Source organism: Salvelinus fontinalis, chromosome 19 (genome assembly GCF_029448725.1).
Source record: "Salvelinus fontinalis isolate EN_2023a chromosome 19, ASM2944872v1, whole genome shotgun sequence".
NCBI classification, from domain to species: Eukaryota; Metazoa; Chordata; class Actinopteri; order Salmoniformes; family Salmonidae; genus Salvelinus; species Salvelinus fontinalis.
In genome coordinates, this window is record NC_074683.1 from 36,294,632 (window position 1) to 36,313,206 (window position 18,575).

The following is an 18,575-nucleotide window of genomic DNA, read 5'->3' on the forward strand; positions in this document are numbered from 1 at the left end:
CATCACTATCGTTAATGACCTTGCCAAGACCAGTCCTACTGTCATTAGATTGCCATTATCTTTGAAGTCTAGTCATTTGTGTTAGGGAGTGAATTAACTGCAGTAGTTCAAAGGCGTGGTGAAGCTACAGACAATGTCATCACTGTGTCCTCCTGGTGACCCTAAGAGCGACAATCAGCTAATTACCATTTCAATCAGTGACATTGATGCCATGTATATGTTGCTAATTGGTGAGCATCAAATAGGTGAGAGAAGCATTTGATCTTGTGTACTACTCTATTAGTTATTCAGAAAACTAAATCAACAAATTACTTTGACTTTTTTTGTTAGTTAAAATGCAGTAGTATTGGCCTTGAATATTGGCCTTGAAAAGGCGTAAAACATACAACATATATTTACAAAAGTATGTGGACACCCCTTCAAATTAGTGGATTCGGCCATTTCAGCCACACCCGTTGCTGACAGGTGTATAAAATCGAGCACACAGCCATGCAATCTCCATAGACAAATAGAGTAAGACAGTAAAATGGCCTTACTGAAGAGCTCAGTGACGTTCAACGAGGCACCGTCATAGGATACTACCTTTCCAACAAGTCGGTTCGTCAAATTTCTGCCCTGCTTGGGCTGCCCCGGTAAATTGTAAGTGCTGTTGTTGTGAAGTGGGAACGTCTAGAAGCAACAACCACTCAGTTGGAAGTGGTAGGCCAGACAAGCTCACAGAACGGGACCGCTGAGTGCTGAAGCACGTAGAGCTTAAAAATCATCTGTCCTCGGTTGCAACACTCACTACCAAGTTCCAAATTGCCTCTGGAAGCAATGTCAGCACAATAACGGTTTGTCAGGAGCTTAATGAAATTGGTTTCCATGGCCGAGCAGCCTCACACAAGTCTAATATCACTATGCCTCGGCTGGAGTGGTGTAAAGTTCGCCTTCATTGGACACTGGAACAGTGGAAACACGTTCTCTGGAGTGATGAATGACGCTTCACTATCTGGTATTCTGATGGACAAATCTGGAATTGGCGGATGCCAAGAAAACACCATCTGCCCGAATGTATAGTGCCAACTGTAAAGTTTGGTAAATGAGGAATGATGGTCTGGGGCTGTGTTTCATGGGTCGGGCTAGGCCAGTTAGTTCCAGTGAAGGGGGATCATAGACTACAGCATACTATGACATTCAAGACAATTCTGTGCTTCCAACTTTGTGGCAACAGTTTGGGGAAAGCCATTTCCTGTTTCAGCATGACAGTGCCACGTGCACAAAGTGAGGTCCATACAGAAAATGGTTTGTCGAGATCGGTTTGGAAGAACTTGACTGGTCTGTACAAAGCCCTGACCTCAACCCCATCGAACGCCATTGGGATGATTTGGAACGCCAACTGCGAGCCAGGCCTAATCACCCAACCTCACTAATGCTCTTGTGGCTGAATGGAAGCAAGTGCCCGCAGCACTGTTCCAACATCTAGTGGAAAGCAGCAAAGGGGGAACCAACTCCATATTAATGCCATGATTTTGGGCAAGCAGGAGTGTGCTTTTGGTCATGTAGAGTACGTTTCTCTAAAGTCACTACATCACATGTTTTGAAAGTTCTTAGCTCATCTTAGTGTGATTCCACTCCATTTGCTTTATGTTTCCTCCAGTGACATGTTTCTATTTGACTGTGCATGGATGGGAAATGTTGAGCTTCAGAGGTCATCAAATGAGTAGCTATATCAGAGAGGTCCGCTCCACAAATAAGAATATACAGCAACATGCATCATACATATAACAGTGCCACTCAAAAATATGGACACACTGACTCATTCCAGGTTTTTATTTTATTTTTGCTCTTTTCTACATTGTAGAATAATAATGAAGACATCAAAACAATGAAATAACACATATGGAATCATGTAGTAACCAAAAAAGTGTTTAAAAAATCAAAATATATTTTATATATGAGATTCTTCAAAGTAACTACCCTTTTCCTTGATGACAGCTTTTCACCCTCTTGGCATTCTCTCAACCAGCTTCACGAGACAGTCACCTAAAAGGTGTGCCTTATTAAAAAAACAATTTTGGGCAATTTTGGGCATACAACATTTTGAACAGAAATGGATCAGTCTAACACTTTGCACATACACTGCTGCCATCTAGTGGCCAACATCTAAATTGCGCCTGGGCTGGAATAATACATTATGGTCTTTCTCTTGCATTTCAAAGATGATGGTACAAAAAAAAAATGTAACTAATGTTTTCTTCTTTGTATTATCTTTTACCAGATCTAATGTGTTATTTTCTCCCACATTAATTTCACATTTATACAAACTTCAAGGTGTTTCCTTTCAAATGGTGTCAAGAGTATGCATATCCTTGAATCAGGTCCTGAGCTACAGGCAGTTAGATTTGGGTATGTCATTTTAGGCGAAAATGTAAAAAAGGGGGCGGATCCTTAAGAGGTTTCAAACTGTATTTTCCCTTACAATGTTCCCTTACAAAAATATCCATTAATTATAATCCACATAATAATTAACATTTAATTTTGCTGCAGGATTATTTCTTTGCTCTAGCAAAGGGGCTCAAATTACGATCCTACATCTGTACCTTGTAATTCTCTTTACTCACTCCTATACTGTATGCAAAATTATTTGCTATAGTTCATTTATTTTGTAATTACAAAGACATAATGATTACTCAGACAATTTTTACTTCAAGGGCACTTTAAGTAAACAGTGTAAAAAACGTTTTACAACACAAATGTGTTTTGTATGAACTCAAGTAACTTTGTTGAGTCTTTCAAAAAGTCTGCAACGAACTGCATTACCTTCCTTTGACATACAGTAACATACTGCATTCTATTTCCCTAGCTGCCAGGGAGGGTTCACTTGTGGCTTGTATTAGAGCAAAGGAACTAAGCGCTGAGCTGTCTCTTGGGTTTGATTAAATCCCATTCCCCATCACAGTGGGATTTAGCAGCTGGTGGACATTCCCATATTCAGCTCTTCACGAGGACATCTACAGTATGACCACAGCTGTTTTCCAGCCAGGGATGTTCCATCTCAGTGGCTCAGAGTAAACAGCAGCAACACGGTAATATTTTTCACATGCTGTCTTGACTGAGAACATTGGAAATTGACTTGTTTGTGGATTCTTGTGCTAGGGGGAAACTATTGATTATTACACAATTTAATAGAATGGTTATTTTCTATTTGTTTTGGTTTTCTTTGCTTGCTAGCCTTGATTTTTACACTCAAAGGCAGTGCACAGTATGTCCTCAGACTAATACATTTATGTTGAGGATTGACAAATAGCTGTGCTATAAATGAAAAGTCTCTTTTCATACTGTACTCTTTTAGAAATATCTGGCATTATATTCAAATAACTTTAAACAAATTACTGAATTAAAAGTCAACATGTTTACTGCATCCCCCCATGATGACTCTAACACGTTTCGCCTTTTAAACCTCCTCTCTACCTTACTTCTACATACAGGATTTTAAGAAATATCTATCGTCCATTGGCTGTTTCTGTCTCGCATTCAAGGATGTGCACTTGCCTTTTGGATGTTTGAAACCTGCAATTAATTAGAATCAATGGCTTTCAGTGTTCAGAGGGAAGATGGTGGGAAGGTCATGGGCATAGCTTCATTGTGGTTGGAGGTATAAGGAGGGTCTGAGTGGAAATATAAGTGGGGTCTGAGTGGATGTATAAAGGGGGTCTGAGTGCACCACCACACAACCTTCAAATGGATGACTAATTTTCTCCTCATCAATAGAAATGACAAGGATTAGGCTGTAGAGTCAGACCCTTCAGATGGATGAATAGGCAACAAATTGTGTGCTGGGGTGATATCTGACCTATTAGAAGTAGTTTGTGTACGATTTCATAAAGTTATGGTGAAAAGGATGCACTTGTGAAATTATTGAATGCCGTAGGTCCACATACGTGAAATATTCAAATGCAACCTAGGGTGAATCTCACTTGTACACTCCTCGCATCCTCTCTCCTCCTTCTCAAAACCCATTGGATGTAAAAGCCAGAAGTCACGCCCCTATGGCCTTCTCCTCCAATGGGTTTTGAGAAGGTGGCGAGGAGCGAGAGAGGACGCGTTCAGTATGCAATTGAGATTCTCCCTAGTTTGCAATGTATTTTGGATAATAATATCAAACAATCACAAGGAAAATCAAAAGGATGAAAAGTATGATTCATACAGTGAAGGTATGTTAGGGGCACGGAACGCTGCAAAATATTTTTTGCAAGTTTGTGTGGTTGAAGGCAAATGTTTCCAGTACAATGGTGTGCAGGCGGTAGATAACATCCAAAACATACACTGCAGCATTTGAGAGCAGCTCAAATGACCAAACCTATAACACATATTGTTGTTCCCTAAAGGCTTCTCTTCTGGGTGACCTGGGTGATCTCCGCAACATCATTATTTTTGCATGAAAAATTGGCTCGGACAACCAGCGGTACGGTTGCAAAGCTACCGGTAATGTTCCTGGAATCTTCTGTAATTTTGTTAATTAACAGGCAATCTATAGCAACTTAGGGAAACTTTTAAAAAATGTATTCATATATAGTATTCATTTTTTTATATCTGTGTCCATATTGTCAATTACTTTCTAGTGGATAGACCATATGGGTCAAGAGAAAATATCATAATAAATGAAAGAAAAGTATCTAATCATCAATGGTATAACTCTGAAATGCTTCCAACTATTGTATTTTGTATATATATATACAGTTGAAGTCAGAAGTTTACATTCACTTAGGTTGGAGTCATTAAATCTCCTTTTTCAACCACTCCACAAATTTCTGGTTAACAAACTATAGTTTTGGCAAGTCAGTTATGACATCTACTTTGTGTATGACATAAGTAATATTTTCAACAATTGTTTACAGATAGATTCTTTCACTTATAATTCACTGTAGCACAATTCCAGTGGATCAGAAGTTTACATACACTAAGGTGACTGTGCCTTTAAACAGCTTGGAAAATTCCAGAAAATGATATCATGGCTTTAGAAGCTTCTGATATGCTAATTGACATCATTTGAGTCAATTCGAGGGGTACCTTTCGATGTATTTCAAGGCCTACTTTCACACTCAGTGCCTCTTTGCTTGACATCATGGGAAAATCTAAAGAAATCAGCCAAGACCTCAGGAAAAAATTGGAGACCTCCACAAGTCTGGATCGTCCTTGGGAGCAATTGCCAAACGCCTGAAGGTACCATGTTCATCTGTACAAACAATAGTATACATGTATAAACACCATGGGGCCACGCAGCCATCATACTGCTCAGGAAGGAGACACATTTTGTCTCCTAGAGATGAGCGTACTTTGGTGTGAAAAGTGCAAATCAATCCCAGAACAACAGCAAAGGACCTTCTGAAGATGCTGGAGGAAACAGGAACAAAAGTATGTATATCCACAGTAAAACAAGTCCTATATCGACATAACCTGAAAGGCTGCTCAGCAAGGAAGAAGCCACTGCTACAAAACCGCCATAAAAAAGACAGAATACGGTTTGCAACTGCACATGGGGACAAAGATCGTACTTTTTGGAGAAATGTACTCTGGTTTGATGAAACAAAAAATAGAACTGTTTGGCCATAATTACCATTGTTATGTTTGGTGGAAAAAGGGGGATGCTTGCATGCCGAAGAACACCATCCCAACCGTGAAGCACAGGGCTGGCAGCATCATGTTGTGGGGGGGCTTTGCTGCAGGAGGGACTGGTGCACTTCACAAAATAGATGGCATCATGAGGCAGGAAAATGATGTGGATATATTGAAGCAACATCTCAAGACATCAGTCAGGAAGTTAAAGCTTGGTCGCAAATGGGTCTTCCAAATGGACAATGACCCCAAGCATACTTCCAAAGTTGTGGCAAAATGGCTTAAGGACAACAAAGTCAAGGTATTGGAGTGGCCATCAACAAGCCCTGACCTCCATCCTATAGACAATTTGTGGGCAGAACTGAAAAAGCGTGTGCGAGCAAGGAGGCCTACATACCTGACTCAGTTACACCAGCTCTGTCAGGAGGAATGGGCCAAAATTCACCCAACTTATTGTGGGAAGCTTGTGGAAGGTTACCCAAAACGTTTGACCCAAGTTAAGTAATTGAAAGGCAGTGCTACTAAATACTAATTGAGTGTATGTAGACTGACCCACTGGGATTGTGATGAAAGAAATAAAGCTGAAAAAAATTATTCTCTCTACTGTTATTCTGACATTTCACATTCTTAAATAAAGTGGGTTATATATGTTATAAATCTATTTGGCTAAGGTGCATGTACACTTCTGACTTCAACTATATATACTGCTCAAAACAATAAAGGGAACACTTAAACAACACAATGTAACTCCAAGTCAATCACACTTCTGTGAAATCAAACTGTCCACTTAGGAAGCAACACTGATTGACAATACATTTCACATGCTGTTGTGCAAATGGAATAGACAAAAGGTGGAAATTATAGGCAATTAGCAAGACACCCCCAAAAAAGGAGTGATTCTGCAGGTGGTGATCACAGACCACTTCTCAGTTCCTATGCTTCCTGGCTGATGTTTTGGTCACCTTTGAATGCTGGCGGCGCTCTCACTCTAGTGGTAGCATGAGACGGAGTCTACAACCCACACAAGTGGCTCAGGTAGTGCAGTTCATCCAGAATGGCACATCAATGCGAGCTGTGGCAAAAAGGTTTGCTGTGTCTGTCAGCGTAGTGTCCAGAGCATGGAGGCGCTACCAGGAGACAGGCCAGTACATCAGGAGACGTGGAGGAGGCCGTAGGAGGGCAACAACCCAGCAGCAGGACCGCTACCTCCGCCTTTGTGCAAGGAGGTGCACTGCCAGCGCCCTGCAAAATGACCTCCAGCAGGCCACAAATGTGCATGTGTCTGCTCAAACGGACAGAAACAGACTCCATGAGGGTGGTATGAGGGCCCGACGTCCACAGGTGGGGGTTGTGCTTACAGCCCAACACCGTGTAGGACGTTTGGCATTTGCCAGAGAACACCAAGATTGGCAAATTCGCCACTGGCGCCCTGTGCTCTTCACAGATGAAAGCAGGTTCACACTGAGCACATGAGCACATGTGACAGACGTGACAGAGTCTGGAGACGCCGTGGAGAACGTTCTGCTGCCTGCAACATCCTCCAATATGACCGGTTTGGCGATGGGTCAGTCATGGTGTGGGGTGGCATTTCTTTGTGGGGCCGCACAGCCCTCCATGTGCTCGCCAGAGGTAGCCTGACTGCCAATAGGTACCGAGATGAGATCCTCAGACCCCTTGTGAGACCATATGCTGACACATGCACATTTGTGGCCTGCTGGAGGTCATTTTGCAGGGCTCTGGCAGTGCACCTCCTTGCACAATGGCGGAGGTAGCGGTCTTGCTGCTGTGTTGTTGCCCTCCTACGGCCTCCTCCACGTCTCCTGATGTACTGGCCTGTCTCCTGGTAGCTCTGGACACTATGCTGACAGACACAGCAAACCTTTTTGCCACAGCTCGCATTGATGTGCCATCCTGGATGAACTGCACTACCTGAGCCACTTGTGTGGGTTGTAGACTTTGTCTCATGCTACCAATAGAGTGAGAGCACCGCCAGCATTCAAAAGTGACCAAAACATCAGCCAGGAAGCATAGGAACTGAGAAGTGGTCTGTGGTCACCACCTGCAGAACCACTCCTTTATTGTGGGTGTCTTGCTAATTGCCTATAATTTCCACCTTTTGTCTATTCCATTTGCACAACAGCATGTGAAATGTATTGTCAATCAGTGTTGCTTCCTAAGTGGACAGTTTGATTTCACAGAAGTGTGATTGACTTGGAGTTACATTGTGTTGTTTAAGTGTTCCCTTTATTTTTTTGAGCAGTTTTGCCGATTTTGCAGGTTTTCCTACTTACAAAGCATGTAGAGGTCTGTAATTTTTATCATAGGTACACTTCAAATCCAGAAAATCACATTGTATGATTTTTAAGTAATTAATTTGCATTTTATTGCATGACATAAGTATTTGATACATCAGAAAAGCAGAACTTAATATTTGGTACAGAAACTTTTGTTTGCAATTACAGAGATCATACGTTTCCTGTAGTTCTTGACCAGGTTTGCACACACTGCAGCAGGGATTTTGGCCCACTCCTCCTTACAGACCTTCTCCAGATCCTTCAGGTTTCGGGGCTGTTGCTGGGCAATACGGACTTTCAGCTCCCTCCAAAGATTTTCTGTTGGGTTCAGGTCCGGAGATTGGCTAGGCCACTCCAGGACCTTGAGATGCTTCTTACGGAGCCACTCCTTAGTTGCCCTGGCTGTGTGTTTCGGATCGTTGTCATGCTGGAAGACCCAGCCACGACCCATCTTCAATGCTCTTACTGGGGGAAGGAGGTTGTTGGCCAAGATCTCGCGATACATGGCCCCATCCATCCTGCCCTCAATATGGTGCAGTCGTCCTGTCCCCTTTGCAGAAAAGCATCCCCAAAGAATGATGTTTCCACCTCCATGCTTCACGGTTGGGATGGTGTTCTTGGGGTTGTACTCATCCTTCTTCTTCCTCCAAACACGGCGAGTGAACTTTAGACCAAAAAGCTCTATTTTTGTCTCATCAGACCACATGACCTTCTCCCATTCCTCCTCTGGATCATCCAGATGATCATTGGCAAACTTCAGACGGGCCTGGACATGCGCTGGCTTGAGCAGGGGGACCTTGCGTGCGCTGCAGGATTTTAATCCATGACGGCGTAGTGTGTTACTAATGGTTTTCTTTGAGACTGTGGTCCCAGCTCCATTCAGGTCATTGACCAGGTCCTGCCGTGTAGTTCTGGGCTGATCCCTCACCTTCCTCGTGATCATTGATGCCCCACGAGGTGAGATCTAACGTTGGAGTTACTAGTATTCAGACTTCTTGAATTTTTCCACATTGTTACGTTACAGCCGTATTCTGAAATTGATGGGGGAAAAAATTTTCCTCATCAATCTATACACAATACCCCATATGGGCAAAGTGAAAACAGTTTTTACATTTTAGCATATTTATTAAAAATAGAAAACAGAAATACCTTATTTACATAAGTATTCAGACCCTTTGCAATGAGACTCGAAATTGAGCTCAACTTCATCCTATTTCCATTGATCATCCTTGAGATTTTTCTACAACTTAATTGGAGTCCAACTGTCGTAAATTCAATTGATTGGAGATGATTTGGAAAGGCACACACCGGTCTATATAAGGTCCCGAAGTTGACAGTGCATGTCAGAGCAAAACCAAGCCATGAGGTCAAAGGAATTGTCCGTAGAGCTCAAAGACAGGATTGTGTCGAGGCACAGATCTGGGGAAGGGCAGCAAAACAGTTCTGTACCATTGCAGGTCCCCAAGAACACAGTGGCCTCCATCATTCTTCAATGGAATAAGTTTGGAACTACCAAGTCTCTTCCTAGAGCTGGCCTTCCGGCTGAACTGAACAATCGGGGGAGAAGGGCCTTGGGCAGGGAGGTGACCAAGAACCCGATGGTCACTCTGACAGAGATTTAGAGTTCCTCTGTGGAGATGGGAGAACCTTCCAGAAGGACAACCATCTCTGCAGCACTCCACCAATCAGGCCTTTATGGTAGAGTTGCAAGATGGAAGCAATTCCTCAATAAAATTCACATGATAGCCTGCTTGGAGTTTGCCATAAGGCACCTAAAGGACACAGACCTTGATAAACAAAATGATCTGGTCTGATGAAACCAAGATTGAACTCTTTGGCCTGAATGCCAAGCGTCAAGTCTGGAAGAAACCTGGCACCATCCCTATGGTAAAGCATGGTGGTAGCAGCATCATGCTGTGAGGATTTTCTTCAGCAACAGGGACTGGGCGACTAGTCAGGATCGAGTGAAAGCTGAACAGAGCAAAGTACAGAGAGATCCTTGATGAAAACCTGTCCAGAGTGTTCATCACCTCAGTCAGACTTGGGTGAAGGTTCACCTTCCAACAGGACAACAACCCTAAGCACAAAGCCAAGACAATGCAGGAGTGGCTTCGGGACAAGCCTCTGAAAGTCCTTGAGAGGCAGCCAGAGCCCGGACTTGAACCTGATCGAACATCTCTTGAGAGACTTGTAAATAGCTGTATAGCGACGCTTCCCATCCAACCTGACAAAGCTTGAGAGGATCTGCAGAGAAGAGTGGGAGAAAATTCCCAAATACAGGTATGCCATGCTTGTAGCGTCATACCCAAGAAGACTCGAGCCTGTAATTGCTGCCAAAGGTGCTTCAACAAAGTACTGAGTAATGGTTCTGAATCCTTATGTAAATTTTGATATTTAAGTTTTTTGTAACTTTGCAAAATTTACAGAAATGTATATAAACCGGTTTTGATTTGTCATTATGGCGTATTGTGTGTAGATTGATGAGGGGAAAAAACTATTTAATCGATTTTAGAATAAGGCTGATACGTAACAAAATGTGGAAAAAGTCAAGGGGTCTGAATACTTTCCGAATGCTTTCATGCCCGAAACTCTCTTATTAAACACTGGTGGTATTCATTAAGTTGATGGTTTATATATTCCTTAAAAGTTACCAACATTCTGGTAGTTTACTGGTAATATGTTCTCCCTTTGCAACCCTAACCTTCGGCCATCTTATGGCTGTGCTCTTATTCACACAACCACCTCCATGCTGCTATTCTCACCAACATCCTCCACTATTCACACCAACACATCCACCAGGCCAACAGCTGCTCTAATTGCATGCAACGCTGGGCGAACCACAGAGAAGAAAAACAGACCTGTCTCTCATAATACCATTTAATGTGACTTGTGTTAAGGATTAACTTTAAATTCGTTTCGTCTAATTTAGCCCTTGCTAGATGTTAAATACAGATGTGCAATCTTTTAGTAAATATCCTGTTCAGGTTATGTTTAAACATAGGCTAGGCTACTTAAACATGGTGTTCATTGTGTTAGAGTAGAGTTCCCCACTTACTTGTTAGGAAGGACACACATTGTAAAATGTACTGAGATATGATAATTATGAATGTTATGTAATGTGACATGTGAATTGCTATACAAATGTACAGAAATGTATCCACGTATGATATTGTTTATTAGTATGTGATATTGATACTTAGATCCAATTAGTCTGATTGTTTATGAATGAATCGCAACGCCAGGCTGAGGAAGACTGGCAGTGGAAAGGCGTCCTGGTGTATGATGGTTTTATAGGATGATAGTTGTAATGAACTTTACTTTTGTGGGCATACAGGTCAATGGAAAACAGGTCAATGGAAAACAGGTCAATGGAAAACAGGTCAATGGAAAACAGGTCAATGGAAAACAGGTCAATGGAAAACAGGTCAATCGAAAACAGGACAATGGAAAACAGGACAATGGAAAACAGCTTAATGGAAAACAGGACAATGGAAAACAGGACAATGGAAACAGGACAATGGAAAATAGGACAATGGAAAACAGGACAATGGAAAATAGGACAATGGAAAACAGCTCAATGGAAAACAGGACAATGGAAAACAGGACAATGGAAACAGGACAATGGAAAACAGGTCAATGGAAAACAGGTCAATGGAAAACAGGTCAATCGAAATCAGTTTCAATGGAAAACAGCTCAATGGAAAACAGGTCAATGGAAAACAGGTCAATGGAAAACAGGTCAATCGAAAACAGGACAATGGAAAACAGGACAATGGAAACAGGACAATGGAAAATAGGACAATGGAAAACAGGACAATGGAAAATAGGACAATGGAAAACAGCTCAATGGAAAACAGGACAATGGAAACAGGACAATGGAAAACAGGACAATGGAAAACAGGACAATGGAAACAGGACAATGGAAAACAGGTCAATGGAAAACAGGTCAATGGAAAACAGGTCAATCGAAATCGGGACAATGGAAAACAGCTCAATGGAAAACAGCTCAATGGAAAACAGGACAATGGAAACAGGACAATGGAAACAGGACAATGGAAAACAGCTCAATGGAAAACAGGACAATGGAAAACAGGTCAATGGAAAACAGGTCAATCGAAATCAGGACAATGGAAAACAGCTCAATGGAAAACAGCTCAATGGAAAACAGGACAATGGAAACAGGACAATGGAAACAGGACAATGGAAACAGGTCAATGGAAAACAGCTCATAGGAAAACAGCTCAATGGAAAACAGGACAATGGAAAACAGGACAATGGAAACAGGACAATGGAAAACAGCTCAATGGAAAACAGGACAATGGAAACAGGACAATGGAAAACAGGACAATGGAAAACAGGACAATGGAAAACAGGACAATGGAAAACAGGTCAATGGAAAACAGGACAATGGAAAACAGCTCAATAGAAAACAGCTCAATGGAAAACAGGACAATGGAAAACAGGACAATGGAAAACAGGACAATGGAAACAGGACAATGGAAACAGGACAATGGAAAACAGCTCAATGGAAAACAGCTCAATGGAAAACAGCTCAATGGAAAACAGCTCAATGGAAAACAGCTCAATGGAAAACAGCTCAAGGGAAAACAGCTCAATGGAAAACAGCTCAATAGAAAACAGCTCAATGGAAAACAGGACAATGGAAAACAGGAAAATGGAAACAGGACAATGGAAAACAGCTCAATGGAAAACAGGACAATGGAAAACAGGTCAATGGAAAACAGGACAATGGAAAACAGGTCAATGGAAAACAGGACAATGGAAAACAGGTCAATGGAAAACAGGACAATGGAAAACAGGACAATGGAAAACAGGACAATGGAAAACAGCTCAATGGAAAACAGCTCAATGGAAAACAGGACAATGGAAAACAGGACAATGGAAAACAGCTCAATGGAAAACAGCTCAATGGAAAACAGGACAATGGAAAACAGGACAATGGAAAACAGGACAATGGAAAACAGGACAATGGAAAACAGCTCAATGGAAAACAGGTCAATGGAAAACAGGACAATGGAAACAGGACAATGGAAAACAGCTCAATGGAAAACAGGACAATGGAAAACAGGACAATGGAAAATAGGACAATGGAAAACAGGTCAATGGAAACAGGACAATGGAACACAGGACAATGGAAAACAGGTCAATGGAAAACAGGACAATGGAAAACAGGACAATGGAAAACAGGTCAATGGAAAACAGGACAATGGAAAACAGGACAATGGAAAACAGGACAATGGAACACAGGACAATGGAAAACAGGTCAATGGAAAACAGGACAATGGAAAACAGGACAATGGAAAACAGGTCAATGGAAAACAGGACAATGGAAAACAGGACAATGGAAACAGGACAATGGAAAACAGGACAATGGAAACAGGTCAATGGAAAACAGGACAATGGAAAATAGGACAATGGAAAACAGGACAATGGAAACAGGACAATGGAAACAGGACAATGGAAAACAGGACAATGGAAAACAGGACAATGGAAAACAGGTCGATGGAAAACAGGACAATGGAAAACAGGTCAATGGAAAACAGGACAATGGAAAACAGGACAATGGAAAACAGGACAATGGAAAACAGGACAATGGAAAACAGGACAATGGAAAACAGGTCAATCGAAAACAGGACAATGGAAAACAGGACAATGGAAAACAGGACAATGGAAAACAGCTCAATGGAAAACAGCTCAATGGAAAACAGGACAATGGAAAACAGCTCAATGGAAAACAGCTCAATGGAAAACAGGACAATGGAAAACAGGACAATGGAAAACAGGACAATGGAAAACAGCTCAATGGAAAACAGCTCAATGGAAAACAGGACAATGGAAAACAGCTCAATGGAAAACAGCTCAATGGAAAACAGCTCAATGGAAAACAGGACAATGGAAAACAGGAAAATGGAAAACAGGACAATGGAAAACATGTCAATGGAAAACAGGTCAATTCGAAACAGGACAATGGAAAACAGGTCAATGGAAAACAGGACAATGGAAAACAGGACAATGGAAAACAGGACAATGGAAAACAGCTCAATGGAAAACAGGACAATGGATATTATAGAACTCATAAGTTGAAGGTTGTTCTCCGTTCTCAGAGGCCAGGCTACTCTCGAAGTGCTGCCTCTACCGGAAAGTGTTGACAACTGGAAGGGGACCAGGGTATGTGAACAGTTGGCTCAAGCATTTGAGCTTGTTGCCTTAAGGTTTATGACCCAAAAGACTGAAACGATAGACCATAATTTCCTTGGAGTTTACTTTAACGGCCATTATGCCAAAAGACTGCTACTGGGCTGTATAGCCCAACTTTGATGTGGTTATCCTAATTCCAAACATACTGTTCTGTCAGCTGTTGTACTAGTTATAGCCGGTGTAATAAACAGATACTAGTCTACACAGAAAACGCTTCGTTAATCTACATGGTTAGTTATGTGATCATCATGAATAGGCAGAATGCAACTAGTAATCATGCAGACTAGTATACTATACTACTAATATCCACACATTTTCAAAATCAAAATAAAACCAGTGTGTTTTTCCAGCCTTCTTAAACTTCTACCGCAGTCAATGGATTAATTTTTGACGAAACTTTTATATTAATCTAAAGACGATAATAAGTTGTATTTCCTGTGCGAAAGGCCAATTTGGGTTTATTTGTTTTCTATTTGCCTTTTAAATTGAGGCTAATAACTTAAATGGAGATATGCTCCCTTCCCCTATGTATAGGAGAATGTGTATTATGTTAGGTTCTGGGTAAAAAAAACATTTTATAATAGTACTTAGTTGACCAAGACTTATAATTGTATTCTGAGTGCTACAATTTATTTTTTATTTTGTTTTGTGAGGCTACAAAATATTTTTTTTGTATTTGAAAGGCCTTGGAGGGGGAATAATAATAATTTCAAAAAAATAGATATATAAATGCATGGTGATGACTACCCCTATCCCTTTGAATAATGTATAGTTTGTTGTGTATGTTGTATGTTGGCGCCCGGCACTAAGTAATATAGTATGGAGTGTTTTTGTTTATTGCTGTTAATAGCGGACCTTTGAGCACATCAAAAAATATTTGATATACGCTACATGACCAAAAGTATTTTATCACCTGCTCGTCGAACATCTCATTCCAAAATCATGGGCATTAATATGGAGTTGGTCCCCCTTTGCTGCTCTAACAGCCTCCACTCTACTGGGAAGGCTTTCCGCTAGATGCTGGAATATTTATTTTATTTTATTTTACCGTTATTTCACCAGGTGAGTTGACTGAGAACACATTCTCATTTACAGCAACGACCTGGGGAATAGTTACAGGGGAGAGGAGGAGGATGAATGAGCCAATTGTAAGCTTAGCATGGTATGAGGGACAGCTTGGGAATTTAACCAGGACACCGGGGTTAATGCCCCTACTCTTAAGTGCCTTGGGCTCTTTAGTGACCACAGAGAGTCAGGACACCCGTTTGTGGGGACTTGCTTCCTTTTAGCCACAAGGGCATTAGTGAGGTGGGGCACTGATGTTGGCGATCAGGCCTGGCTCACAGTCGGCATTCCAATTCATCCCAAAGGTGTTCGATTGGGTGGGTTGAAGTCAGGGCTCTGTGCAGGCCAGTCAAGTTCTTCCACACCGATCCCGACAAACCGTTTCTGTGTGGACCTCGATTTGTTTACGGGGGCATTGTCATGCTGAAAAATGAAAGGGCCTTCCCCAAACTGTTGTCACAAAGTTGGAAGCACAGAATGATCTAGAATGTCATTGTATGCTGTAGCGTCAAGATTTCCAAGCGGCATAGCCGAACCATGAAAAACAGCCCTCACCATTATTCCTACTCCACCAAACTTTACAGTTGGAACTATGCATTGGGGCAGGTAGCGTTTTCCTGGCATGAGTCGTCCGTCGGACTGCCAGTTGGTGAAGCATGATTTATCACTCCAGAGAATGCGTTTCCACTGCTCCGTAGTCCAATGGCGGCGAGCGTTACACCCCTCCAGCCGACACTTGGCATTGCAACTGTTGATCTTAGGCTTCTATGCAGCTGCTCGCCCATGGAATCCCATTTCATGAATCTCCCAACGAACAGTACTTGCGCTGATGTTGCTTCCAGAGGCAGTTTGGAACTCGGTAGTGATAGTTGCGACCGAAGACAGACGATTTTTACGCGGTCCCGTTCTGTGAGCTTGTGCGGCCTACATATTTCCACTTCACAATAACAGCACTTGTTGACCGGGGTAACTCTAGCAGGGCAGAAATTTGATGAACTGACTTGTTAGAAAGGTGGCATCTTATGATGGTGCGACGTTGAAAGTCACTGAGCTCTTAGGTAATGTCATTCTACTGCCAATGTTTGTCTATGGAGATTGCATGGCGGTGTGCTCGGTTTTATACACCTGTCAGCAACGGGTGTGGCTGAAATAGCCAAATCTACTCATTTGAAAGGGGTTCCAAGTACTTTTGTATATATAGTGTATCTTGTTGTCCAGTACTTATAATTGTGTTATGAGAGTGTAATAATACACTTATTTTATACATTTCCGTGTAGGAGTTGCCAAGTGCAACATGGACTCATGCTGGGAGTAACTCTAGGGGTCCAAGCTCCACTAGGGAGACAGGGAATAGTTTTTTGAGGGGTAATTGTATTTTGTTCATTATTTTTTGTTTTTGTGGGAGGGGTATTGGAGTACAACTGGAGGTTGATTTACAGTTAGTATGGACAAGTGTATAACAATTATAGTAAGGACACTGATAAGTATCTTATCACTGATAAGTTTCCAAAACTGTCAAAATATTGTCTGTGAGTATAACAACTGATTATGCAGGCGAAAACCTGAGAAAACGTAACCCGGAAGTGATTATTTTTTTTGAATCTGTTTCCTGGCCTGTCTTTCTTCCATTTAAAACTTATTCTTAATAGGGGGGGGGGGGGGGGGGGCATTTCCACTTTGGGAAAAAATAGTGCCCAAATTAAACGGCCTCGTACTCTGTTCTAGATCATATGATATGCATATTATTATTACTATTGGATAGAAAACACTCAGAAGTTTCGAAAACTGTTTGAATTATATCTGTGAGTAAAACAGAACTCATTTGGCAGGCAAACTTCCAAACAGGAAGTGAAAATTCTGAAATGGGTCTCTGTGAAGGGCTGCTCCTATTCAATTGCCTTGTATTTATGGATATGTATGCACTTCATACGCATTCCACTAGATGTCAACAGGCAGTAGAATGTTGAATGAGGTGTCTAGCCTGATGTGGGACCGAATGAGAGCTTTTGGAGTGACAGGTCAGCAGTATTTTGCTGCGCACCTGGGAGCACCATATAATTTTCTGCAATGCATTAGGTAGACACGAAGAAATGCTCCGTCTGGGACGTTAATGGATACATATGAGAAAAACATCCTAAAGATGGATTTTCAACTGAGTTTGACCAGTTTATTCGACTTTTATTATGACTTTTGGAATTTTTCGTTCCATGCGCCAAGCTTTCATGGACACGTGAGCACCATTATGCTAGCCAAAGTTGCTATTCGACAGAAGAAATGGACATTCTAAAACAAAAAAACGATTTATTTTGGAACTAGGACTCCTGGCACTGCATTCTGATGAAAGTTCATCAAAGGTAAGAGAATATTTATGATGTTATTTCGTATTTTTGTTGAATATGTTTACTCCAACATGGCGGAGAATGGCTGAGCGCTGTCTCAGATTATTGTATGGTGTGCTTTTTATTAAAGTTATTTTTTTAAATCTAACACAGCGGTTGCATTAAGAACCAGTGTATCTTTAATTATATATCCAACATGTATTTTTCAGCAAAGTTTATGATGAGTTTTTCTATTAGATTACGTAACTCTCCAAAATTTCTCCAGACAATTTGGAGCATTTTCGCACCATGTTCACATTGTAAAACCAGGATTTGTATCTATAAATATGCACATTTTCGAACAAAACATAAATTTATTGTATAACATGATGTTATAAGACTGTCATCTGATGAAGTTGTTCAAAGGTTAGTGATTATTTTTATCTCTATTTGTGGGTTTTGTGAAAGCTATCTTTGCGGTGAAAAAAATGGCATTGTGTTTTGGGCTATTGTGGTGAGCTAACATAAATATATGTTGTGTTTACGCTGTAAAACATTTAAAAAATCGGACATGTTGGCTGGACTCACAAGATGTTTATCTTTCATTTGCTGTACAACATGTATTTTTCATAAATGTTTTATGATGAGTATTTAGGTATTTCACGTTGCTCTCTGTAATTATTCTGGCTGTTTTGGTGCCATTTATGATCATGGCACCAATGTAAAACCAGGATTTGTAGCTATAAACATGCACATTTACGAACAAAACATAAATGTATTGTATAACATGATGTTATAAGACTGTCATCTGATGAAGTTGTTCAAAGGTTAGTGATTAATTTTATCTCTATTTGTGGGTTTTGTGAAGCTATCTTTGCGTTGGAAAAATGGCGTCGTGTGTTGCGCTATTGTGGTGAGCAAACATAAATATATGTTGTCTTTTCGCAGTAAAACATGTTAAAAATCGGACATGTTGGCTGGATTCACAAGATGTTTATCTTTCATTTGCTGTATTGGACTTGTGTTTCATGAAATTATATTATATGATATTCCCTGTGGCGCTAGGCTAGGCTATGCTAGT